The sequence below is a fragment of the Salmo salar genome, chromosome 06 (assembly GCF_965601325.2).
Source record: "Salmo salar chromosome 06, fSalSal1, whole genome shotgun sequence".
Taxonomy (NCBI): domain Eukaryota; kingdom Metazoa; phylum Chordata; class Actinopteri; order Salmoniformes; family Salmonidae; genus Salmo; species Salmo salar.
Genome location: NC_138296.1, coordinates 85,386,421 through 85,414,130, shown reverse-complemented (window position 1 = coordinate 85,414,130; position 27,710 = coordinate 85,386,421). Strand labels below are relative to the sequence as shown.

Sequence of the window (27,710 nt, the reverse complement as noted above, 5' to 3'; positions counted from 1 at the left end):
ACCTGCCTAAATGACCAGGAGGAAGACATCCTCTTCTGCAAATCGCTGGAAACCAGGACAACAGGAGAGGATATTTTTAAAGTACTGGAAAGCTTTGTGACATCAAATGGACTTTGGTGGTCAAGATGTGTTGGTATCTGTACTGATGGCGCAAAAGCCATGACAGGGAGACATAGTGGAGTGGTAACGCGTGTGCAAGCAGTTGCTTCCGACGCCACTTGGGTACACTGCAGCATCCACTGAGAGGCTCTTGCTGCCAAAGGAATGCCTGACAGCTTGAAATACGTTCTGGACACTACAGTGAAAATGGTTAACTTTGTTAAAGCAAGGCCCCTAAACTCTCGTGTATTTCCTGCATTATGCAATGATATGGGCAGCGACCATGTAACGCTTTTGCAACATACTGAAATACGCCGGTTATCAAGGGACAAAGTATTGACACGTTTTTTTAAAATTGAGAGACAAGCTTAAAGTTTTCATTATTGACCATAATTTTCACTTGTCTGACCGATTGCATGATGACGAGTTTCTCACACGACTGGCCTATCTGGGTGATGTTTTTTCTCGCTTGAATGATCTGAATCTAGGATTACAGGGACTCTCCGCAACTATATTCAAGGTGCGGGACAAAATTGAGGCTATAATTAAGAAGTTGTAGCTCTTCTCTGTCTGCATTAACAAGGATAACACACGGGTCTTCCATCATTGTATGATTTTTTTGTGTGCAAATGAACTCAAGCTTACGGACAATGTCAAATGTGATATAGCAAACCACCTGAGTGAGTTGGGTGAGCAATTACGCAGGGACTTTCCTGTAACGGATGACACAAACAACTGGATTGGTTATCCCTTTCATGCCCTGCCTCAAGTCCACTTAACGATATCTGAACAAGAGTGCCTCATCAAAATTGCAACAAGCAGTTCTGTGAAAATGGAATTTAATCACAAGCCACTGCCAGATTTCTGGATTTGGCTGCGCTCAGAGTATCCTGCTTTGGGAAATCGCGCTGTTAAGACACTGATGCCCTTTGCAACCACGTATCTACTGTATGTGAGTGGATTCTCGGCCCTCACTAGCATGGAAACTAAATACAGGCACAGACTGTGAATGGAAAATGATTTAAGACTGAGAATCTATCCAATACAACCCAACATTGCTGAGTTATGTGCATCCTTTCAAGCACACCCTTCTCATTAACCTGTGGTGAGTTATTCACAATTTTTTATGAACAAAAACGTTTTTATATGTTAGATGGCTAAATAAAGAGCAAATTGATTGATTATTATTATTATATTATTATTTGCGCCCTGGTCCTATAAGAGCTCTGTCACTTCCCACGAGCCGGGTTGTGACAAACTCACACTCATTCTTATGTTTAATAAATGTATCGTATAGTGTGTGTGGTAGGCTTACAATGATGGCAAAAAACAACATTTGAGAGTGTGCTGACCCTGGTGCTAGAGGGGGTACGCAGCTGGAGGTCGAATTTTTGAAGGGGTACGGGATGATAAAAAGTTTGGGAACCACTTAGACCATCCTGTGTAGCCTGTCAATGAACAGCAACCCAGCCAGCTGAGGAATGGGACAGAACTCATAACTCACACACATCTTCACAGATCAGATGGACTTGGTCATATGCACAATACGCATAGGAATAGCAACCTATTCAACGAAATCTGTGAGCAGCTGATTAACACACAATATTAAAAGGGTTAAATGTTATAAACATATGTTTGAGACTATATTGTTGCAGCCTGCCCGGCTGTGTTAGAATTACAGTTAGTCTGAGCGTCTGAGCTCTAGGCAACTACATTTTGAGTATAAATCATTGGGGTTGCGTCTGCACCGTTTCTCAAACAAGTCAGGATATTACTCAAATTGGGTTTTCAGGATAATTTGCTCTATAATTACCAGCTCACAACACGCAGTGAGAGGATGCCTATACATTGTAATTGCTAAAGTTGAAACCTGTCCTACGCGTAACCAAGACAACCACAGCATAATTAACCTCCACGTCTCCCAAAAATACACTACGGTCTGTCAAATGATCGCGTTGTCGGTTAAAACTTGCTATTCAGGTTAAAAAAACAAGGAACGCTTCACGAATTAGAGTTTGAATTCATAGAAAAAATTGCTTAGCTCTGTAGCTTGGCTTGTTTGTTTGCTGGAGAGAGGCACGAACAGACGAATCTTATTCAGGTCTGAAACATATTGAATGCTCTGTGTCTAGGTTGATTCCCGAATCCAAGGTTCCATCACTTCCATACTAGATGACCCGTTCCTGTGACAGACAGTACATTGACTGGGAGTGTAAGAGTTTCCCCCTTCGTCCCTCCCCAGATCCCAACAAGTTTTCACTACACGTTGCGTTCGTTTGCAGTGAGCACCCCGTGTAGTGTGCTGTTTAGGGATGACATAGTTAGATTCAACAGAACATGCCTGGTTAGGATATCCTGTCCTATATTTAATATTAGTGGCCCATGTAACAGTTGCTTGGAATGTCTTATCTGCAGGACCCCCCCAAATCAAACTCTTTCTCGGAAGCCAGAGTTGCGTGTTAACATTGTTTGTAGCATGTCATTGTCACGTGATGGGGTTTATTGGCCAGAATATCCTTATGAGAGTTTCCACAGTTTCTCTGCGTACTGCGCGAAAGGTTCTTGTGTGCCCTGCTTGCATGCCTTGAGCCTAGTCCAGTCTGCATGAGATGGACCCCAAAGAGCGAGCAAGTTTGCTTTGAGCCGCTCTGCATTGCTTTCGGTTTCAAACAGATGGTTGACAATTGTGTCATCCTTAACATCATCTGTGGCTCTGTGGCCAATTTCACTTGGAATTGAGAGTAAAAGTACTTGCCATACATCTCGCATTTCTAGGCCATGCACATTGTACTGGGTCCTCACCTGTTTCCACCATGGTGTGAAAAACATTTCACTGAGAGTTGTCCAATATTATTTTGGTGTGAGGTGGCATTACGGTTTGTTAACCGGTGCGAAATGACAGACTGCACCTGCATTGTTTGTCCTTGTCTTAATAACTGAAACATGACCTTCTGCTGCCCTAAATTGACTCGCTAGTCTATGAGAAGTGCGACAGTGGCTGGGAGTTCGAATATGGCGACGGCAGAATGTGTGTTTTGGAGCGCGGCTGGGTTCTCCACACCACTATCGGTGTCACATCACCAGTACCTGAATGGTCGACCTCAAAGCACAGCTGTGGGCCCGGTGATCCAATGTCTGGACAATCATTTTTTAGTGCTTTACATTGCTGCTTCAAAAGCGCCACCTCTCGTTCTAAGGAGGAAACATTGTCAACATTACGCTCATGTTTCCTTTTTGCGACGGATCTCGTCAGAGAGATTAGCAAAACGTGCATCCTTTCCTTCTCTGCCTCCTTTTTATGCATGCCAATTGTTTGCCAGCAATCGAGTATTTCATCGCTTGTCTGATTAATGTAAAGACCTTTCTGGTCTTTATTGATCAGTTTTGAGCCAAATCATGAATACGAGATTCCCATAACTGAAAAATATTTGTTGCCTGCATATTCTCCATCATACATGTGTTCGTTATATATCGGGGAATCAATCTAAAATAAGTAATCAAAACTTCCTACATTAACTCACCTGTCAATAAAACTCAAAATGATCTGTAAGATACAACAAGTTGAAGGTTGCCATTTACTGTAGTGGGATAATATTTGATGTGTATGCACATTATATACACCTCACATGTGACCAATAACAATACAATGCAATTAATATGATTAAAGTCTACTAAACTGAATATCTGACTCAATTTAACATGATAGTAAAACCATGTGCAATCAAGTATGATGTGTTTAAGTTGACTAAGATGAAGGGATGGTCATGAGAAGCAAACATCAAAGCAAATATTATTGAATAAAAAGAATGGATTCACATACAAGGCATAAAGCTTCAGTTACAAGCCAATACTGACATTAAAGCAATATTCTAGGCATATAGATCCTAGGTTAACTTACAAGAACAAAGAGATGAACAAAGAGATGCCAACTAGGCCAGATGCCTAAAAACCTAGGAAATGAGAATTGATAATACATCCTTCCTCCAGGGACTGGATACAAGATAAGAGACAGAACAAAGGAATTTCATTCCATTTAGAACAGCTGAAAACCAACCACCATTGACCAATCAAATGATACCAAGTTTACAGTAACCTGATCACCCAGGCCCAATATCTCCACAGCGTGTCACAGCATCTAAAGGCCTGTGTGGGGGATGAGACCAATGGAAATAGACAATAAAACCCCCCTTGCATCGAGTAATTTACAGTTCACCCTGTACAGATACCACAGAGATCATACATCCATATCTTCAGAGTTTCAGATAGATACCGAACATGGATACTGTAGTAGTATTCTGTCTCGGGCCATTTGCCATTTGGTGACAGAGAGCACATAATGTAGGGCAGAGCCCAGAACAACTAGAAAAATAGGCTGACATTTTTGTAGTCCAAAAAAGTGCCATAAACTTCCTTGTAATATGTCAATGTGATCTAATTTGAAACTTTTCTTCAGTAAAGTTACTAGGAGCCCATTATTAAACTAGACTTTAGTAAACTGAGAAATGCATAATAGTTGTCTCCTCATAACATTGTAGATTATGATGAGGTTTCTGGTATTCTTTTGCCATGATCTGTGTTATTTGTTACTGTGTAAATGTGCCCACAGTAGCCTGTTGCTTGTATGCCATACCAGTAACTGTTTACTACCATAGTGCGGGAAGTCATTTAGGGGTGATGGTGGTGCCACAGTTTATTTTGTTGCCCACGTTACAGACGGATATATCGGTCTGCTAATACAGGACTAGTAAAGGCCCAGTGCTCTACTTTTGTGAAAAAATATTATTTTCAATGTTTTATTTTTTGTTATTAGTTGCAAATGTTCATAAATAACCAGCATGGTCAAATAATAATAATCACAGTTGTCGAGGGTGCAACAAGTCAGCACCTCAAGAGTAAATGTCAGTTGGCTTTTCATAGCCGATCATTGAGAGTATCTCTACCGCTCCTGATGTCTCTAGAGAGTTGAAAACAGCAGGTCTGGAACAGGTCAGGGTTCCATGGCCGCAGGCAGAACAGTTGACCCCTGTCTTAGCCTCCAGTATTTATGCTGCAGAAGTTTATGTGTTGGGGGGCTAGGGTCAGTCTGTAATATCTGGAGTATTTCTCCTGTCTTATCCGGTGTCCTGTGTGAATTTAAGTATGCTCTCTCTAATTCTCACTTTCTCTCTTTCTTTCTTTCTCTCTCTCGGAGGACCTGAGCCCTAGGACCATGCCTCAGGACTACCTGACATGATGACTCCTTGCTGTCCCCAGTCCACCTGGCCATGCAGCTGCTCCAGTTTCAACTGTTCTGCCTGCGGCTATGGAACCCTGACCTGTTCCAGACCTGCTGTTTTCAACTCTCTAGAGACATCAGGAGCGGTAGAGATACTCTCAATGATCGGCTATGAAAAGCCAACTGACATTTACTCTTGAGGTGCTGACTTGTTGCACCCTCGACAACTGTGATTATTATTATTTGACCATGCTGGTTATTTATGAACATTTGAACATCTTGACCATGTTCTGTTATAATCTCCACCTGGCACAGCCAGAAGAGGACTGGCCACCCCTCATAGCCTGGTTCCTCCTCATAGCCTGTGGCCCCATCCGACAATACCCTCGGACAGGGTCAAACAGGAAGGATATAACTCCACTCACTTTGCCAAAGCACAGCCCCCACACCACTAGAGGGATATCTTCAACCACCAACTTACCATCCTGAGACAAGGCCGAGCATAGCCCACAAAGATCTCCGCCACGGCACAACCCAAGTGGAGGGCGCCAACCCAGACAGGAAGACCACGTCAGTGACTCAACCCACTCAAGTGACGCACCCCTCCTAGGGACGGCATGGAAGAACACCAATAAGCCAGTGACTCAGCCCTTGTAATAGGGTTAGAGTCAGAGAATCCCAGTGGAGAGAGGGGATCCGGCCAGGCAGAGACAGCAAGGGCGGTTTGTTGCTCCAGTGCCTTTCCGTTCACCTTCACACTCCTGGGCCAGACTACACTCAATCATAGGACCCACTGAAGAGATGAGTCTTCAGTAAAGCCTTAAAGCCTGTCTTTTCTTGAGATCCAGGTATGTCTTCGGCTGCCTTTATCAATAGCAACGCTATGCTCACTCAGTCTGTACATAGTCAAAGATTTCCTTAGTTGTGGGTCAGTCACAGTTAATTGTGGGTCAGTCATAGTGGTCAGTAGACATGTGACTGTACGAGGATGCCCTGCACCATTACTGTCCCAGACTTATAGAGGTTGACAGAGGTTGGTTCAATTTCCTCAATGTCTAGTATTCTGGGCTTCAATTGGATGTTTGTCCCACATTTTAAAGTCCAGTTTATTGAGTGGCACCCAAACCTCACTTCCGTAAAGAGCTATTGATAGGATTACGCTGTCAAATATTTTGGTCCAAATTCTATTTGGGATGTTGATTTTGAATAATTTCATTTTTATTGCATACAATGCTCTGCAGGCTTTTTCTTTGAGTGCATTCACTGCCATATTAAAGTTTCCCGATGCAGATATGGTCAGACCACGGTATGAGTCATTTTTAGTGTGTTCAATTATGTTGTTCAGGGTGAATTTGTAATGGTCGTCGTTTGTAGTTGAAGAAGAAGTGGACCAAAACGCAGCGTGGTAAGTGTTCATGATATTTATTACCAAGAAACACTCAAACAAGAAATAACCAAAAAACAACAAAACAAAAGCGAACAGTTCCGTCAGACACAGACACTAAACAGAAAATAACATCCCACAAACACAGGTGGGAAAAGGCTTCCTATGTATGATTCCCAATCAGAGACAACGATATACAGCTGCCTCTGATTGGGAACCCTACTCGGTCACAACAAAGAAATATACAACATAGAATGCCCACATCACACCCCGACCTAACAAATAGAGGAATAAAACATCTCTCAAAGGTCAGGGCGTGTGTAACGATCGTCTGACAGAGGGGACCAAGATGCTGTGTGGTAAGTGCTCATATTAACTTTAATGACACTTTAAATAAAACAAGAAAACGAAAGCCAACAGTTCTGCCAGGTGAACACACAAGACAGAAAACAAATACCCACAAAACCCCAAAGGAAAACAGGCTGCCTAAGTATGGCTCCCAATCAGCGACAACGATGTACAGCTGTCCCTGATTGAGAGCCATACCAGGCCAAAACAAAGAAATACAAAGCATAGAAAAAAGGACATAGAATGCCCACCCTAGTCACACCCTGGCCTAACCAAAATAGAGAATAAAACCCTCTCTATGGCCAGGGCGTGACAGTGTGACAGAATTTATATTTGTGTTTCTAACATCTTATTTTCGTTTTTATTTAAGTTTACTGCCAGAGCCCAATTATTGCAATATTGCTCTGGAATATTAAGGTTCTGTTGAAGACCTTCTTTGGTTGGTGATAGAATTACCAAATCATCAGCATATAGCAAGTATTTTACCCCTGTGGCTGGAGAATGGTCCAACATGTCCAACATGGTCCAACATTGATATAAATGTTGAAAAGATTTGGACTCAAACTCTAGCCTGGTCTCACACCTCGACGTTGTGAAAATAATTATGTTCTTTGGTTTTTGATATTTATTGCACACTTGTTTTCTGTGTACATACATTTAATTAAGTCATACACTTTACCACCAAGCCCACTTTGAAGAATTTTGTAGAATAGCCCTTCGTGCCAAATAGAATCAAATTATTTTTAAAGTCAATAAAGCAATCAAATATTTTTCCCTCTTTTTTTTGGTGGACGTGTTTATTAATTCGTGTGTGTAAGGTGTATATGGTCAGTAGTGTGATGGTTGGGGAGAAAGTCAATTTGACATTTACTTATTAGATTTTTTTTCTTGAAGAAAGGTTTGAATTTTCAAATTCAAAATGCTACAGAAAACCTTTCTCAAGTTGCTGTTTACGCAAATCCCCTTGTAAATATTGGGGTCTGATTTGTCAACACTTTTGTGGATAGGGGAGATGAGCCCCTGCTTCCAGACATCAGGAAGCAGCCAGAAGTTAATACCATGTTGAACAATTTAAGCACAGAATTTTGCAACTCAGGTGTGCTGTTTTTCAGCATTTCATTTCTGATGTTATCTAGACCACAAGCCTTCTTTGATTTTATAGATTAGAGCTTTTCATTTAGTTCTTGTTGGGTTAATGGGTAATCTAATGGATTTTGGTTGTTTTTAATGACTGATTCAAGGATGTTCAATTTTTCTTGAGTTTGAGTTTAGTTTATTTTTACAGGGACAGTGCACATTAATCAACGTTTCTTGAATTTCTAATTGGTTCTGTTGTAAGTCTTTTGTGGGATGTTTTTGCAGAGATGATCTAAATATGTTTTCCAGATTCCTTCCTATTGTATGGCTAATTCCTGTGGCTTTGTTGTGTTTAAATTGTTCCACATGTCCCAGAACAAGAATTTGGTCAATTGCGTTTTCAATTTCATCAAGTGTCTTGTTGGTATAATTCAATTTCCTGCGTTTCAGTGCATGTTTATACTGATTCAGAGTTTCAAAGTATTCATATCGTAGCTCTGGGTTGTTTTGCTGCTTATGTTTTTCATTTGACATTTGTCTTAGGTGTTTTCTAATTGTCTTACATTCGTTATCAAACAATTTTTCAGAAACATTTTGTTTTTTGTTTCTGATGTTGCATTTCTTTGGTTTGCTCAAATTTGCTTTTGATGCTGCTTTTTGGAATATGCAATTGACATTTTGAGTAGCCGAATTGACACCTTCTTTATTGTTTTGGTATTGTGAGTTAATGAAGAACTGTATAGAGTTCATCATTTCATTTGAGTTCAATGTTTCACTGAATCTCTCTGCACGGTTTTGAGCACATCTGTACGATTGGTTTATGTTGTAGAGTTTATTGGGCTGTTTTGTTAATGAATATTGCCGGTTCATTTCTTTAGAAACACGTTGATCTGACTGTGATCTGACAACGGTGTCTGTGGTCTGATAATGAATGCACTAATGGAGGAGGGGTCGATGTCAGTGATGGCATAATCGACTACACTTGTCCCAAGAGCTGAGCAGTAAGTAAACTGACCTAAAGAGTCCCCACTGATTCTACCATTAAGCATGTACAGGCCTAAGGCTCGACAGAGATGCACTAACTCCTTCCCATTTCGTTCAGTATTTGGTCAGGAATGTTTCTATTATTTATAATAGGGCTCCTGTACAAGGAGGGGTGTCCACATATGTGGTGGTTACCTCCCTCATCAGTGTAGTCAGGCTCAGAACCTGTTATTGCATTGAAATCTCCACAAAGAAGCACTTTACCCTCTGCCTGAAATGTAATGATTTCTGTGTGGAGATTGTCAAAAAACAGATCATCATAATATGGTGAATCTGAAGGAGGAGCATAAGCTGCACATATGTAGACATCATTGTCACAATAGATTGTACATTTGTTAAGTTTTAGCCAAATGTGGATAGTAACTTTTTTCATGTCATTTAGTGCTAAGTCTTGCTTATGCCAAATTATGATTCCACCTGAGTCCCGGCCCCATTTAACATTTTTATGTTTGATTGATGGCAGTAAACTTTCTCTATGGCCTGAGGGACACTGAGTATCTATGTTTCCACGACACCATGTTTCCAGTAGGATTATGATGTCCTGTCCCTTGATGTTTTTAAGATATTCTGGATCTGTCTGTCTGTCTGTCTGTCTGTCTGTCTGTCTGTCTGTCTGTCTGTCTGTCTGTCTGTCTGTCTGTCTGTCTGTCTGTCTGTCTGTCTGTCTGTCTGTCTGTCTGTCTGTCTGTCTGTCTGTCTGTCTGTCTGTCTGTCTGTCTGTCTGTGTCTCTGTCTCTGTCTCTTTCTGTCTCTTTCTGTCTCTCTCTCTCTCTCTCTCTCTGTCTCTCTGACTCTCTCTCTCTTTCTGTCTCTCTTTCTGTCTGTCTCTCTGTCTCTCTCTCTCCCTGTCTCTCTCTCTGTCTCTCTCTCTCTCTGTCTCTCTTTGTCTCTATCTGTCAGATGCCACGTGTTTCTATATGAGATCAATGCCCTGTTGCAGCCACTGACCTGAAAAGGCAGAAAAAGCCTCATTGGCCCCACTGTTATCAATAGATGTCTAATTAAGGACTTGATACTTCCTAAGAGCTAAACCTACATATTCTACTGCTGCTTGTTTTGCTGATTTTCTGAGATAATATTAGAGGAAACAGAATTGTTGCTTTTTTGCAGTAATGCTGGTTTCAGCCTGTTGTAGGGTGGTGGATTTGTGATAGTAAATAACACATCTTTCAGTTTAGCCTGGCTGTTACAGGGGGGATGGGGGCTGTATTATGTGGGCCACATATCAAGGCTAGAGTGCTCATTTTGTCAGACTGGCAATGTGGCACACCTCACAGGGGGCCCTAGTTTAATATCCGATTTGGGATGGTCCTGGGACAGATTGCCATGGTAGGGGGCCACTTATTTGGCCTGGAGTGTTAATGAACTAGACAGGCCCTAGGTCAACCTGACCGGCAGAAGAGGACAGAATTGGGGATGAACACTTTAAAATCAGTGACGTGCACTGAACAATGGTTCAGTCATTAATGCCAATTGAGAAAGTGAGGGAGTGCTGCAACACTTCCCCAAACTGTCTAGGTAGTAGCTACCATGCAGAGGAGCTCCAAGCTGACTGACCAGACAGGGACACCCTGCTCTCCCAGGGGGCTGGGCAGGCCACCCCCAGGCTTCTGGGCCTCCTCCACCACCTCTGGCTCCTGCCCTACATCCATGCATTTCTGTTTGGAGGAATCTGATGTTTCAGCCTCCTCTTCCAGCAGGTCCTCCCCATGCAGCCTGACATCCAGCCCCAGCCCTAGCAATGCTCAGAACAGCAGCAGCCCGATCAGCAGCAGCAGTGAGGCTTACGACAGCATGGACAGCTGGAGTTCCGGGTCCACCTGCCTGCTCCACAGCTCCATCAGTAATCACAGCCAGGAGACCTTGCAAGCCAGATTCAGCAGCCCCAGCTCAGCCAGAGGGCCTCACGGTGGAACTTGTGCACACAGACTCCAGGGAGGGGCATACTGCCTCGTGGGGCTACATGAGGGGGCAGCACAGGCAGCACTGGGAGGGGTAGCATGGCTGGGGAGAGGGAGGGGGAGGAGGGCTGGTTCTGTGCACAGCCTGACCTCCAGTAGCCAGTACACCACAACTGCCACCAGCATTAGCAGCAGTTGCAACACGATCAACACATCAGTGTGTTATTGTTGGCTGGAGCAAAAGTTCGAAGCCAAACTTAAGTTCTCACAGTTCCTGGACGACGTGAGCGGAAGAGTGCTGGTCCCAGGCAACCTGGAGGCTTTTAGGAAACTCCCGCCGCCCCCTCCTCCCCAGAGATCCAGCTCCCTCAGCCCCAGAACCAGCCTCAGCACCACCACAGAGTCCAGAGATGTGATCCAAGTGGAGTGCCAGTGGAGCAGCACTCCACCATGCTCGGTAACCCAGCAGCGCAGCACCCGGACTGGCGAGAGGATGCAGGAAGAGCAGGGTCTCATTGAGACGCCCGTGGAGAAAACCTACCTGGAGACGGACATTGATAGCGTCCGTAGGGAGGATGAGCTGAAGGACATTAAGATCAGGAAGGAGAAAACGTTGTCAACGCTAGAGAGGGAGAGGAGAATGGGTGTGGGAGGAATAGCACCTCCTCCAGAATTCCGTCAGGACACATTGGGAAGGTATAGAAATCCCAGTCCAGTTTTGTGGGATGAGGGATTGGTGATGAGATATCCCAACTGCTCTAACTCTCTCCCCAGAGGGATCAACATGGTGAGTAAGGTTATACCCCGTTGTGGTGTGCCATTTTTTTATACACATCCCGTATGTCTACTGAGCATGCTCAGTACATTACAGTGATTGCGCAATAGTGCGTAGTACAATGTGTGTCATTACAAAAAGCCTGATGCACAATAATATCAGATTGTCTTCAACTAAATAATGTCTGAAGCGAATAAAGGCTAACATTTTAAGTTGGAGAATTTTGCCTTGTTCAAACACCTGAAACAGCTTGTTCCTGCAATCTAGAGCCATAATCCATTTTTTTTGCATATCTAAGCATACCTCTTGAGCTGTCTGTATCCTCCTGACTGATGGTGTTTTTTTAAAGAAACTACATTTGCTTCTCTGCATCTCTGCTAAAGTCTGGGTGAAAGATTTCAAGGAATGTGAGTCTTATTCCACTACATTTCGTTATTGCTTCCTTTTTAAAAGTCTAGCAACCTTGCCAGCAGGCATGTCAACTGAGATAAGCTAGCTACTCTATCTTGACTGATAGCCTGAAATGGCTTCTTTGTAGCTAGTTATTTATTTCATCTTTATTTAACTAGGCAAGTCAGTTAAGAACAAATTCTTATTTACGATGACGGCCTACCCTGGATCAATTGTGCGCCACCCTATGGGACTCCCAATCACGGCCGGTTGTGATTCAGCCTGGAATCGAACCAGGGTCTGTAGTGATGCCTCTAGCACTGAGATGCAGTGCCTTAGACCGCTGCGTCACTCGGGAGCCCTAAATTATGAGGTTGGGAGATTGGGAACCTATCTGGGCTAGCGAAAGCCAACTTCATAAAATTGCTTGGTGGGTAGTAGTTTATATATATATATTCCATTTGTATTTTTTAACTGGACAAATCTGACTGGACACGTACCCCTGTGTCCCCTATGGGCATTATGCCTGTGATATTACAATTATATTTGTACGTTTCATTATGGATAGCACTAGCCAGATTCATCACACAAACTACTGAACCATAGAACCATCTAGTCACTTACTAATTACACAAACTACTGAACCATAGAACCATCTAGTCACTTACTAATTACACAAACTATTGAACCATAGAACCATCTAGTCACTTACTAATTACACAAACTACTGAACCATAGAATCATCTAGTCACTTCCTAATTACAAAATCTACTGAACCATAGAACCATCTAGTCACTTACTAATTAGACAAACTGTTGAACCATAGAACCATCTAGTCACTTGCTAATTACACAAACTACTGAACCATAGAACCATCTAGTCACTTACTAATTACACAAACTACTGAACCATAGAACCATCTAGTCACTTCCTAATTACACAAACTACTGAACCATAGAACCATCTAGTCACTTACTAATTACACAAACTACTGAACCATAGAACCATCTAGTCACTTCCTAATTACAAAATCTACTGAACCAAAGAACCATCTAGTCACTTACAAATTTGCTAATAACATCTCTATGTATGGCGTCTATCATTTGTGACTCAGTTGGTAGAGCATGGCTTGCAAGGTCAGAATTATGGGTTTGATTTCCCCTGGATTCCCGCTTACCTTGGCACTTGCAAGGTCAGAATTGTGGGTTTGATTCCCGCTGGGAACATATATATGAAAATATATGCACCCATGACTGTAAGTCGGTTTAGATAAAAGTTTCTGCTAAATGGCATATATTATTGTTATTACCATTATTAGAATTATTATTATTACTATTATTGTTCTTATTATTACTATTATTAATACTATTATTACTATTGCCTTTATTATAATTATTATAATAATTATTATTACTATTATTATGAGTACCATTATTATAATTATTATTACTAATATTAGTATTACCATTATAATAATAATTATTATTACCATTATTAATACTATTATTATTACTTTATTATTATTATTATTATTATTGCTACTGCTATTATTAAAGCTATTATTATTATTATTAATACTATTATTTTTACTATTGTTACTATTATTATTATTGTTATTACTATTATCAATACTATTATTATTCATATTGATGCTATTACTATTATTATTACTATTAATACTAGTATTACTACTAGTAATAATACTATTATTATTGCTATTGCTATTATCAATACTATTATTAATACTATTATTATTACTATTATTAATACTATTACTATTAGTAATACTGTTATTATAATTATTACTGTTGCTATTATTAATACTATTATTATTATTGTTGCTGTTATTATTATTAATATTATTTATATTATTATTGTTATCACTATTATTAATACTACTATTATTATTAATGCTATTAGTATTGTTATTACTATTATTATTATTATTACTACTCTTATTATTACTATTATTTTTGTTATTATTTTTATTATTACTATTTTTGTTGCTACAAAATTATTATTACTATATTATTACTAATATGTTTACTATTGTTTTTATTATCGCTATTATTATTACTATTATTTTTAATATTATTTTACAATTACTTTATTATTATTATTGTTACTATTATTATTACTATTATTATTATTATTCATATTATTTTACAATTATTTGTATTATTATTATTATTATTAATATTATTATTACTATTATTATTATGAATAATATTATTATTACTATTATTATTACCATTATTATTATTATCTTTACTATTATTTGTATTATTATTATTATTATTGCTATTATTATTATTATTACTAATATTATTATTACTATTATTACTATTATTTGTATTATCATTATTACTATTATTATTATTACTATTATTATTATTGCTAATATTATCACTATTATTTGTATTATTATTACTATTATTTATGTTATTATTACTATTATTTGTATTAGTATTATTACTATTATTATTATTATTGCTATTATTATTACTATTATTGTTATTATTACAATTATTATTACTATTATTTGAATTATTATTATTATTACTATTATTATTAATATTATTATTATTATTCTCAGTATGTAGGCTAATGTAGGAAGGAATGGCTTTGTAAATACTCACAGAACTAATTTAAACCGGCTGATATTTACTCCAACACAACACAGTGGTCTCCTCAAAGCTACTTTGATACTAAATCTAATTACCAGTTAAAACACTAGAACTTATGCATATCTATATATATATTATACAAAATAAACCAAAAAGTTTAGCCAATCACTAAAACAACATGGAATGTCATGCATTTGCAGCGTCCACCCCATGCTGCTAACCCCTTTCTGGAGAGTTATCAACATTAGCAAATTAACGATAATGCATTTTCTCTCTTGTAATTGTTAGCCTTTTGGCTATGAGTTGTGTAGTCACTCAGAGTGGCCCATTGTTAAGTCTGTGTCCTGTTTATGACACTCTCAATTGTTACACATTCATAATAAGACAGTATTATAACATTAGACATAAGAATGTGCATATCTGTTATCCAACAGGTATAATCTCGAACACCCAGAACTAAAATCTTGAAGTAATTGCGTCGGATGCTTGATTAGGTTCTGGGGGAGATTAGCGAAGTCTCCACTCCGTAAAGATAAAGTCTCAGACAGTTTTGGGCCAGTCCATGGGCCAAACGACCCTTGCCCTTCTGAAATTCGAAGGTCTCAAGTGTAGTACTTGGGGTTTGTCCTTTACAGAACACCTGAAAAATCGTGATTTGTCTGAATGATCGATCAGTGACGAAAAGTCATCGTACTACTATTATGCTACTACTACTATTTATGTTACACACATCTGTCCATGAGAGAGTACAACAGATATTGCTGCTGTTGCTAGGTGCTTTATAATTCAGAATTTCAGTGTTATCATGGATTTAATTGGTAACAAGGGAAATATCAAATATCTCATTCTGCATTTATTCAGTAAGGATCATATGTCATTTGCCTTTAAAACGGCAATCAGCTGTTGAAACAATAACAAAGCGTGTTTCGGTAGGTTGTTTCAGTAAAAAACATGGGCTGGAAAAATGTAACCACTCTAAAATTCATAGACAGAGCTATGTGTGCAGGGACTGACCATCCATTACATAAAAATTATAGTTTCAACCATGTTTTGAGGCTATATAGTGTTTATATACATTTACTTTGTTTACAAACATTGGACTAAAACAAACTTATATTCTGGGTTCTGATAGGGTATGAAAGTTCAACACAGCTAATGAGGCATTTTTAAGTTATTTTCTTCAAGAATAAATGGGTCCAGATCGTTAATTTAATAAGTCCAAACATGGATGTAGCAACCGCAGGTTGCCCCTTTAAGGCTTTCAAAAGCCTAAATATCTCTGAGACATCATCTCCACATAGGTATCACAGACATTCAGTAATGAAAGAGAAAATAACATTGCCTTAATTTATTGTCTGATTAAAATTCAGTCTTTGCCGTCACCTTAGCAACTGCTTTATAAAAGGTGGGCGGTGAGGGGGCTGAGAGACAAGTGTGTATGTGAGCTTGTTTGTGTGTTTGTGTCAGTGTCAGTGTGTGTGTGTGTGTGTGTGTGTGTGTGTGTGTGTGTGTGTGTGTGTGTGTGTGTGTGTGTGTGTGTGTGTGTGTGTGTGTGTGTGTGTGTGTGTGTGTGTGTTTGAGTGAATGTGCACGTGTGAGTGTGTGGGTATGTGTATGGATGTGTGCGCACGTTCATGTGTGCTCGTACATACACGTAGGTACACAAGCGCGAGCGTGCGCGTGTATGTGTATCTGTAAAGTTGATTTCTCTCTCAGTAGTATTTCACAGGATTCCTTCTACAGCATGGTGCTAGCTGAGAGCAGTGCCATCATGACAGGCACATGGCCTTCTGCTCTCATACCACTTCCTGTCAAATAACAATTGAACTCATTAACTATGTTTCTTTTACGGCATTATTTGTTTGTTTGACTGCGCAGCAAAATAAATATTTTTTACAGTACAAGTCAAAGTTTGGACACACCTACTTATTCCAGGGTTTTTCTTTATTTTAATAATTTTTCTACATTTTAGAATAAAGAAATAAAAACTTTGAAATAACACATACGGAATCATGAAGTAACCAAATCCAAATATATTTTATATTTGAGATTCTTCAAAGTTGCCACCCCCGCCATGATGACAGCTTTTCACACCCTTGCCATTTTCTCAACCAGCTTCATGAGGTAGTCACCTGGAATGCATTTCAATTAATTTCAAGTTACTTTGTGGAATTTCTTTCCTTCTTAATGTGTTTGAGCCAATCAGTTGTGTTGTGACAAGGTAGGGGTGGTATACAGAAGATAGCCCTATTTGGTAACATACCAAGTCCATATTATGGCAAGAACAGCTCAAATAAGCAAAGTGAAACAACAGTCCATCATTACTTTAAGACATGAAGATCAGTCAATCCGGAGAATTTCAAGAACTTTCTTCAAGTGCAGTCGCAAGAATCATCAAACGCTATGATGAAACTTGCTCTCATGAGGACCGCCACAGGAAAGGAAGACCCAGAGTTACCTCTGCTGCAGAGGATATGTTCATTAGAGTTATCTTTAGCTCAGATTGCAGCCCAAATAAATGCTTCACAGAGTTCATCTCAACATCAACTGTTCAGAGGAGAATGCGTGAAACAGGCCTTCACGGTCAAATTGCTGCAAAGAAACCACTACTAAAGGAAACCAATAAAAATACGAGACTTGCTTGGGCCAAGAAACACAAGCAATGGTCTTTCAGACAGGTGGAAATCTGTCATTTGGTCTGATGAGTCCAAATGCTGTATTTTTGGTTCCAACCACCATGTCTAGATGAATGGAGGGTAGGTGAACGGATGATCTCTGCATGTGTGGTTCCCACCATGAAGCATGGAGGAGGAGGTGTGATGGTGTGGGGGTGCTTTGCTGACGACACTGTCTTTGTTTTATTTGGAATTCAAGGCACACTTAACCAGCATGGCTACCACTGCATTCTGCAGCGATACGCCATCCCATCTGGTTTGCGCTTAGTGGGACGATCAACAGGACAATGACCCAAAACACACCTCCAGGCTGTGTAAGGACTGTTTGACCAAGAAGGAGAGTGATGGAGTGCTGCATCAGATGACCTAGCCTCCTCAATCATCCATCCTCAACCCAATTGAGATGGTTTGGGATGAATTGGACCGCAGAGTGAAGGAAAAGCAGCCAACAAGTGCTCAGCATATGTGGGAACTCCTTCAAGACTGTTGGAAAAGCATTCCAGGTGAAGCTGGTTGAGAGAATGCTAAGAGTGTGCAAAGCTGTCATCAAGACAAAGGGTTGCTAATTTGAAGAATATAAAATATATTTTGAATTGTTTAACACTTTTTTGGTTACTACAAGATTCCATAAGTGTTACTTCATAGTTTAGATGTCTTCACTATTATTTTACAATGTAGAAAATAGTAAAAATAAAGAAAATCTCTTGAATGAGTAGGTGTGTCCAAACTTTTGACTGGTACTGTATATTAAAACATATATTTAATTACATTAGTGCACACACACACACACACACACACACACACACACACACACACACACACACACACACACACACACACACAAACGATACAAGATCTTTCAATTAATGCATCATGGTTTTTATTACATGGTATATTAAACAGTGTTTTCCCCCATTGAAAACAATAGACAATGAGGTTCTACCTATATTCATGAGATAACTCAAACCTAAAGTGTTCCTGCCACTTGGTTAGCACAGCACTCTAAATCTGAATGGAGATGAGAATTCCATGATTCCTAGGCCTAATCTGACCTGATACAGAGAGACAGAGAGAGAGAGAGAGAGAGAGAGAGAGAGAGAGAGAGAGAGAGAGAGAGAGAGAGAGAGAGAGAGAGAGACAGAGAGAGAGAGAGACAGAGAGAGAGAGAGAGATGGGGGAGAGAGAGAGACCAAATTCAAGTCTCCAATTTAAAGCACTTCAAATCTAACAGCTGAGCCCAGAAACGAGCCCTCTCAGTCAGCTGGTGTTGGACCTATCCAACCAAGCTGACACCAGCACTGCTTTAAAATAAATAATCAAAATCAACAAAACATAAACATGTTTACTATACTGGAAAAACAAAACAAAATCTCAAAGCCGACTAAATTGCTATCTGACCCTAAACAGAGAATATGAACTGGCCAATTATCTCTACTCTGTTAGAGATATGAAGCAGAGACAGATCCTTACCAAGTACAGGCTGTGACCACCGATTGGAGATATAAACCAGCAGACATAAAAAGACATGGCTACCCAAAGAGGAGCGTGTATGTGGTCACTACACAACAGGGGAGGTAGAGACAGAGATACACTTTCTCCTCTACTGTCAGAAATATTCCTCACCAAGTGATTCTTTATTAGCAGAAATTACCAAATGTATACAAAATGTTATCTTATTAAACCCAGAAGAAAAACCAAAAATACTCATGGGCGAAGGAGCAATGGCTCCTCTTGCAGCCAAACTTGTACAGTTTATTCGCAAATTTATTCAGACCCCTTGACTCTTTCCACATTTTGTTACGTTACAGCCTTATTCTAAAATGGACAAAGAAAAAAAACTCATCAACCTACACACAATACCCCATAACAACAATGCGAAACAAGTTTTTAGAATTGTTTGCTCATTTATTTTAAAATATGTCGAGGCACAAATCTGGGGAAGGGTACCAAAACGTTACTGCAGAATTGAAGGTACCCAAGAACACAGTGGCCTTCATCATTCTTAAATGGAAGAAGTTTGGAACCACCAAGAGGCCAAACCAAGTCCCTACTCCCCACCAGGCCAAACTGAGCAATCGGGAAGGAACTTGGTCAGGAAGGTGACCAAGAACATGATGGTTACTCAGAAAGATCTCCCGAGTTCCTCAGTGGAGATGGGAGAACCTTCCAGAAGGACAACCATCTCTTTAGCAGTCCTCCAATCAGGCCTTTATGGTAGAGTGGCCAAATGGAAGCCACTCCGTAAAGCCACTCTGTAAAAGGCACATGACAGCCCGCTTGGAGTTTGCCAGAAGGCACCGAAAGGACTCTCAGACCATGAGAAACAAGATTCTCTGGTCTGAATGCCAAGCATCACGTCTGGAGGAAACCTGGCACCATCCCTACGGTGAAGCATGATGGTGGCAGCATCATGCTGTGTGGATGTTTTTCAGCGGCAGGGACTGGGAGACTAGTCAGGATCGAGGGAAAGATGAATGGAGCAAAGTACAGAGAGACATTTGATGAAAACCTGCTCCAGAGCGCTCAGGGCCTCAGACTGGAGCGAAGGTTCACCTTCCAACAGGACAACGATGGTGGTGGTGGTGGTATTAATATTAGTAATGATGATGGTAGATGTAGTACTGATCTAATGGTGATGATGACACTTAGTGATAAGTTAGTTATAGTTTTAATAAGTGGTAGATAGTGGTATTAGAGGTGGAAATTCTACTTGTGTTAATGGTAGAAGTAAGGATGGTTGTAGTATTAGTGTTAATAATAGTAGCATGTTCATTTTCCATGTTTAGCCTTTTATTGTCCCTGTTATTTATTATATGTTCCTATTACTATTCACAGTTACCATTATCTTATTGTCTCACCGCCTGGTGAGAGTCTCATTCCTCTCCACCGCCTGGTGAGAGTCTCATTCCTCCCCACCGCCTGGTGAGAGTCTCATTCCTCCCCACCGCCTGGTGAGAGTCTCATTCCTCCCCACCGCCTGGTGAGAGTCTCATTCCTCCCCACCGCCTGGTGAGAGTCTCATTCCTCCCCACCGCCTGGTGAGAGTCTCATTCCTCCCCACCGCCTGGTGAGAGTCTCATTCCTCCCCACCGCCTGGTGAGAGTCTCATTCCTCCCCACCGCCTGGTGAGAGTCTCATTCCTCCCCACCGCCTGGTGAGAGTCTCATTCCTCTCCACCGCCAGGTGAGAGTCTCATTCCTCCCCACCGCCTGGTGAGAGTCTCATTCCTCCCCACCGCCTGGTGAGAGTCTCATTCCTCCCCACCGCCTGGTGAGAGTCTCATTCCTCCCCACCGCCTGGTGAGAGTCTCATTCCTCCCCACCGCCTGGTGAGAGTCTCATTCCTCCCCACCACCTGGTGAGAGTCTCATTCCTCCCCACCACCTGGTGAGAGTCTAATTTCTCCCCACCGCCTGGTGAGAGTCTCATTCCTCCCCACCACCTAGTGACATAATATGAAATTCAACAGATGGTGCCACCTGTTCCCCTCTCCCCCTCCTCTCTCTTTGTTCTCGCTCTTTTTTCTCTTCAGCTCAATACATATACAGAGTCACTGCCAGCATCTCTCATGGGGGGTTGCTATGTATCTGCAGTCTGGCTGCAATGGAGGTTTCTTCTCTCCCTCTCTCTCTTTCTCTCTCCCTCTCTTAATATGACAGGATTGTTCTTTTTACAGATGTAGACAGACTCTGTAGCCTGACGGGCTTTCTGCATGAGAGATAGCAAGAAGGAGAGAGAGGGAAATGGAGGGAAAGAGGTAGGGAGAGGGAGATTTTTGAAAAATAAAAGAGAGAGTGAGAGAGAGAGCAGAGATGGAAACAGAGAGTGTTAAGTGAAATGAGTGAGTGAGTGTTTGTGTCTCGTCTGTTCCTCTAATCTCCTGTGATTTTCTTTTAGGTTCCTGATGAGGAGATGAATACCATAAGGTAAGATGACATTCTCTCTCCATTATTCCCTTCCTGCCTCCTCAGCCAGGTCACCCGTGATACAAGTCAGTATTAGACGTCCATCCACGTCTGAGGACATTGGGAGATGACGTGGAAACCGGCCACTAGGGACAACAGTGAGAGCTGTTACCTTCAAGTAGGTTTGGGTTTTGCTAGGGTGTTGAGGACGGGGATGCTGGATGGGCGTAAGGATATGCCGCATGTTTGAATCTAGCGATAGAAAGTTGTTTTTGATTGTTTTTAAATTAAGGTTATCCCAAACCTAAACCCTTATCTTAACCATTCGGAGTTAATGCCTAACCTCACAAATTCGGAGTTAATGCCTAAACTTAACCCTAACCTTAAAAATTCTCAGTTAATGTCTAAACATAACCTTAAACATTTCTAAATTTGACGTTTGAGAAACATAGATTCTGAAGTGAGACTGTGAGAGCTTGTTGTGCCTCTTTCCCTGCCTGCCCAGTCCTCCATCTCTCTCTCTTTCTCTCTCGCTCTCTCTCTCTCTCGCTCTCTCTCTTTCTCTCGCTCTGTCGCTCTTTCTCTATCTCTCTCTCTCTTCTCCCTCTCTACCTCTCCTCTGCTACTGGGGGTTTCTCCAAGCTTGGTAAGCCAGCCCTCGATCACACGGAAGGGCTTTCACCAGCAGCCCCAGCACACACACACACACATACAGACTCAGCACCTCTCCCCTCACACATACAGCAAGGAGTGGAGGCAGCAGGCAGGATTTCTGTGTCATCATCACCAGCACCAGCGATTCACAATGAGACTCTGTGTGAGCACCAAGGGAAGGTACTGCTCCTTCAACAGAGGGAACGTCTTTCATTGGGATCTGGGGGTGGCATTGTGTGTGTATGTCACTGTGTGTGTGATTTATCGGTACTGTATGTTTGCGCAGTTTTCGTTTGCTTTACATCGGTGTAGCCTAGAGCTTGAATGGTATTTGGAATTATCATACATGTCATTCTTTGCAAAGGACAGTAGTAAAATGCCTGAATAGAGCATGTAGTTCCACTGCACTGGTACAGTAGTTATACCACTGAATTATTTTCAGGCTTATTGTTCAATACAGGGAACATGTCAAATAAGAACTGGCGTATATTGTATTTAAACATTTCCTCCTTTGAAAGCGAGAGAGAAGGCTTGGCCAAAAGGTGTTTAAAGGTTTGTTGAGTGAACTAGGATGTTCCTGTAGTGTTTTAGCACTCTGATATGTCTGATATAATTCTGGGAAGTCACCTGTAGTTTCAGGGAAGCCACACATCCCTTTTCAGTGTACGGTCATTTAGAGGGAGAAAAAGATTTCTTTACCCTGGTTCCTCTTTAGGTTTCTTCCTAGGCTCCTGCCTTGTAGTGAGTTTTTCTAGCCACTGTGATTCTGCCTCTGCATTGGGTATCTGTAAAGGATTTTGTGACAACTGCTGATGTTATATAATACATTTGATTGATTGATTGATTGATTGATTGATTGATTGATTGGTTGACATGGATATTTAGCTACCCAATGCTTTTCATACTATGAACATTTCTTATAAACCTCCCATACCCCTCTCATGTGTTTAATTAGTAACATGTTTAATGTTATTACAATTGTATTTTCTGGGAGAAGTAAAACCACCTCTTATACCTCTTTAAAATGATATTGCTCTTCCCTCCATCATATTGCTATTAACTTTCCATCAGATCAGCTACAATCTTACTGTCAGAATAGTTTTTGTTCAACCGGTCCTTAATTAAAAAAATTGCCTGGAAATAGCCTATAAATAGCCTGGAAATAGCCTGGAAATAACCTGGAAATAGCCTGGAAATAACCTGTAACACATAGTACTATATACCTTGGCTATTTGGTGTAATGATTTTCAGATGAGTGAGGCTAAATGTCTTTTTTAAACCCCAGGGAGGGTCAATTCATTTGATGGGCTGTTTTTACCAACACCCTGTATTGATTATCATCACTTCTGTGACCGACATTAGCCGCTAACCGTTTGCCGCTTTAATTATACAGTACAACAACACAAGTGCCAAATCTACATTACGATGGACTAGAAAATTATACTCCATTCTAGATTTAAAAAAATATTGTCCATAAAGTTTGGAAATTCCTCTTTGTCTTCACGATATATGATTGACTTAAAGACATTTAATCATGAGGAGCAGGTACAGCGGTTCAATCCTCTTATTTCTCTCCTCTCAAACCTTAAATAGACACACAGCCACCTGGCTGTCCAACCCCAGAGAGATAGAGTAGTAGGGTAAAGGGAAAAAGAGAAATGGACCTACAGGTTTGACACCAACCCCCAGATTGAATCACTCAGCCCTCCTGTCCCAGTGACCCCAGGCCTCCCAAGTATCCCAGACAAAGACAATTATGAAATGTGTTCAAATCTCTTCAATGTGTGTCCTCATTTGTATTTGTATTTATTATGGATCCCCATTAGCTTATTCCTCCCTACCAGGGAGGTGCCAAGGCAGCAGCTACTCTTCCTTGGGTCCTGCAAAATTAAGGCAGTTGTACAATTTTTAAAACACTACAATACATCCATAAGCACCTTATTCTGGCTCAAATTTCCTGTATGTATTTTGGCCTCCATCATATGTAGTAAATGTATATTTTATTGAGAGACAAATTTGAGGGATAGGTAGAGGGAGAGAGAGAGAGCTGTATGGCCCCATGGCCCTGTCATGGTGTGTAGGAGTGAGGAGTCTTGCAGTGTTAAATGAAAAAGAAGTGAGTTGGGTTAGAGACTGTCTCCCAGTCTAGAATGGACTGGGCTGGATGGCTATTCGCTAATGATCTACTCAAACACAGTGAATGGCTACTTGCAGAAGAAGACAGTTAGACCTGCCAGGGGTTGATCTTCTCCCTCTCTCTCTCTTTTTCTCTCTTTCTTTCTTTCTTTCTTTCTTTCTTTCTTTCTTTCTTTCTTTCTTTCTTTCTTTCTTTCTCTCTCTCTCTCTTTCTCTCTTTCTCTCTCTTTCTTTCTTTCTTTCTTTCTCTCTTTCTCTCTTTCCTTCTCTCGCTCTCTCTCTTTCTCTTTCTTTCTTTCTTTCTTTCTTTCTTTCTTTCTTTCTTTCTTTCTTTCTTTCTTTCTTTCTTTCTTTCTTTCTTTCTTTCTTTCTCTCTCTCTCTCTCTCTCTCTCTCTCTTTCTTTCTCTCTCTCTTTCTCTCTCTCTCTCTTTCTTTCTTTCTTTCTTTCTTTCTCTCTTTCTTTCCCTCTCTCTCTCTCTTTCTCTCTTTCTCACTCTTTCTCTCTTTCTTTCTCTCGTTCTCTCTGTCACTCATAATATGTGAGATATTGACAGCTCCTCTGGGGGTCATTACTTTCTCCCTCTCCCTCTCCAACTATCTCTCTCTCTCTCTTTCTCTCTCTCTCTGCCTCTCTGTCTCTACAACTCTCTCTCTCCATCTTCCTCTCTCACACACAGGCCTCCTAGCAAATCTTTTGTATTGTTGTTGTCCATTTGAGCTAGTCGGCCCGGTCGCTAGTCGGCCCGGTCGCTTATTGTGAATGTGTTCTATTTTTAATGACGAACCAGTTTTTTACTGTATTTTTTGTATCTCACTGGGTCCAATTATCTTATCTTTTCCAACATATCCTGCCATTTGAATTAACAAACCACTGTTTTCATAATGTGTGAAAAGCAAAACGTATCATGTCCTTTTGATAAAATGACTTGTTTTCACAATCTGTGACTCGGTCATCCTCTGCCAGAAGAAGTTCTGCATCTCAGTTCAAGTGTAACTTTGGGAAAACAAATCACATTCCGGTAAAGAATGGAGAATTCCCTGTGGGGTTTGCTCGGCACCATAACAGGTTTTATATGCCTGCGAGTGGAGGCTGTGTTTATTTCAGAACAGCATGTGTATGTGTGTGTGTGTGTGTGTGTGTGTGTGTGTGTGTGTGTGTGTGTGTGTGTGTGTGTGTGTGTGTGTGTGTGTGTGTGTGTGTGTGTGTGTGTGTGTGTGTGTGTGTGTGTACTCGCTCATGTAATTTTTTTGCTCATGTTGTGTTTCCGACATTGGCTCCATCAGGTTTCCCACTTTCCGTTGATCCCAAATCCCTTCCATGGTACCTTCAACAGTGTATGAAATCCCTTCTTTCAGCTAAGTACCATCAACAGTGTATGAAATCCCTTCTTTCAGCTAAGTACCTTCAACAGTGTATGAAATCCCTTCTTTCAGCTAAGTACCATCAACAGTGTATGAAATCACTTCTTTCAGCTAAGTACCATCAACAGTGTATGAAATCACTTCTTTCAGCTAAGTACCATCAACAGTGTATGAAATCACTTCTTTCAGCTAAGTACCATCAACAGTGTATGAAATCACTTCTTTCAGCTAAGTACCATCAACAGTGTATGAAATCACTTCTTTCAGCTAAGTACCATCAACAGTGTATGAAATCCCTTCTTTCAGCTAAGTACCATCAACAGTGTATGAAATCACTTCTTTCAGCTAAGTACCATCAACAGTGTATGAAATCCCTTCTTTCAGCTAAGTACCTTCAACAGTGTATGAAATCACTTCTTTCAGCTAAGTACCATCAACAGTGTATGAAATCACTTCTTTCAGCTAAGTACCATCAACAGTGTATGAAATCACTTCTTTCAGCTAAGTACCATCAACAGTGTATGAAATCCCTTCTTTCAGCTAAGTACCATCAACAGTGTATGAAATCACTTCTTTCAGCTAAGTACCATCAACAGTGCATGAAATCACTTCTCCCGGTAACTAGCCCAATGCTTTTGGTAATGAAGAAGGTGGAGGTGGTGGCTGGGAAAGGGAAACTAGTAAGTTTGTTCTGAGTGGATCAATGCTCTCAGGTGGTGGTCCACTGTGGGGACTGTACCACCAATAGGAATAGAACTAATTGGACATTCTAATTCCACGCTACCACTGGTCTCACAGACAGGGCCTACTGGAAGTGGGGACAGGAGTTTTTCCTGTTTAGGTCAAAATAAGAAGAAGAATAAGAAGAAGGAGAAGATTTTTTAAAATTATATTTAGTGCTTTTCATACGGAATCGTAAAATCGCTTTAAAAAAAACACATTCAGGGAGCTGGTAGTTGATGGGATATGGATCTTCCACAGCCAGATGATGATGCATTTCAGTAAAGGAGCAGCTTGAGTGGAGGAGGCGTTGATGGTAAAGCCAGGGTGTGAGAAACATCAGTCAGACAGGCCCAGAGCTTTTCATTAGGCCCCTCTGTCAGTCACAGCTACTCTGTAGGTTAGGCTGGAACATTCACCACTGAATGTGTAGCACCCGCCTAGGTGGTAATTTGGTAGCTATAAACGCCCAAGAGACCATCACACCTCAGCAGTAATCAGCAACAGTGTCCTGTGAGGTGAGCCTCTGTCATCCCCTCACACCACAGTCCACATCTTTCCAGAAACCAGGACAGCTGGAATAAAAATATGATCATGTGTTTATCAGGTGTTGATGGATCATTCAGATTAGATTAGATTAGCTAGCTATATCATCAGTCCTGCAACTCCATGAATCACCACTAGATATTTTAGCTCAACCCTCAACAGGATATCAAAACCCCCCAAAATACACAAAATAACAAAAATATGTACAATATTTGCAGAGTTCTCAGCCAAGGTCTCTTCACGGTGCCATGGCAACCATAGGTGACACTTGCCCTCTGATCAGAGCCTGACTCAGGTCTGGTCCATCAGTTAATAAGTGTAGTTACATTTAGTAAGCCAGGTAGGAAGGACAAGCAACAGTACTACTGACAGTTTAATAGCCCTGCTATAACTGGTCAAGTTATGTGGTAAGGAAACCCCTCCTGGCCGATCCTGCCGATCGTCTATGGTCATGGCTCTGTGGTTAGGCAAGCTACTCTGTCTGTCAGAAGGCAAGGCACACACACAGGCAGCCTGCTCATCCTGCTACTGCGGCTCCTCCTGCTGCTCCTATTCCTCCTGCTCCTGCTCATACTCCTCCTGCTACTGCTACTGCTCCTCCTGCTCCTGCTTCTCCTGCTACTACTCATCCTCCTGCTACTGCTACTGCTCCTCCTGCTCCTATTCCTCCTGCTCCTGCTCATACTCCTCCTGCTACTGCTACTGCTCCTCCTGCTCCTGCTTCTCCTGCTACTACTCATCCTCCTGCTACTGCTACTGCTCCTCCTGCTCCTATTCCTCCTGCTCCTGCTCATACTCCTCCTGCTACTGCTACTTCTCCTGCTACTGCTCCTGCTCCTCCTGCTGCTACTC

At 41.0% G+C, this 27,710-nt stretch overlaps 1 protein-coding gene across 1 annotated transcript in view; it reads left to right on the top strand.

Annotated features, from left to right (window-relative positions):
* Positions 1–22,062: 22,062 nt before the first annotated feature.
* The window catches only part of LOC106608202 (brain-enriched guanylate kinase-associated protein), a 38,185-nt gene continuing 32,537 nt past the window's right edge, over positions 22,063–27,710 (top strand). Inside the window, exon 1 of the mRNA XM_014206010.3 lies at positions 22,063–22,273. The gene's annotated coding sequence lies outside the window, so the exon portion shown is untranslated. The remainder of the gene's footprint in view (positions 22,274–27,710) is intronic.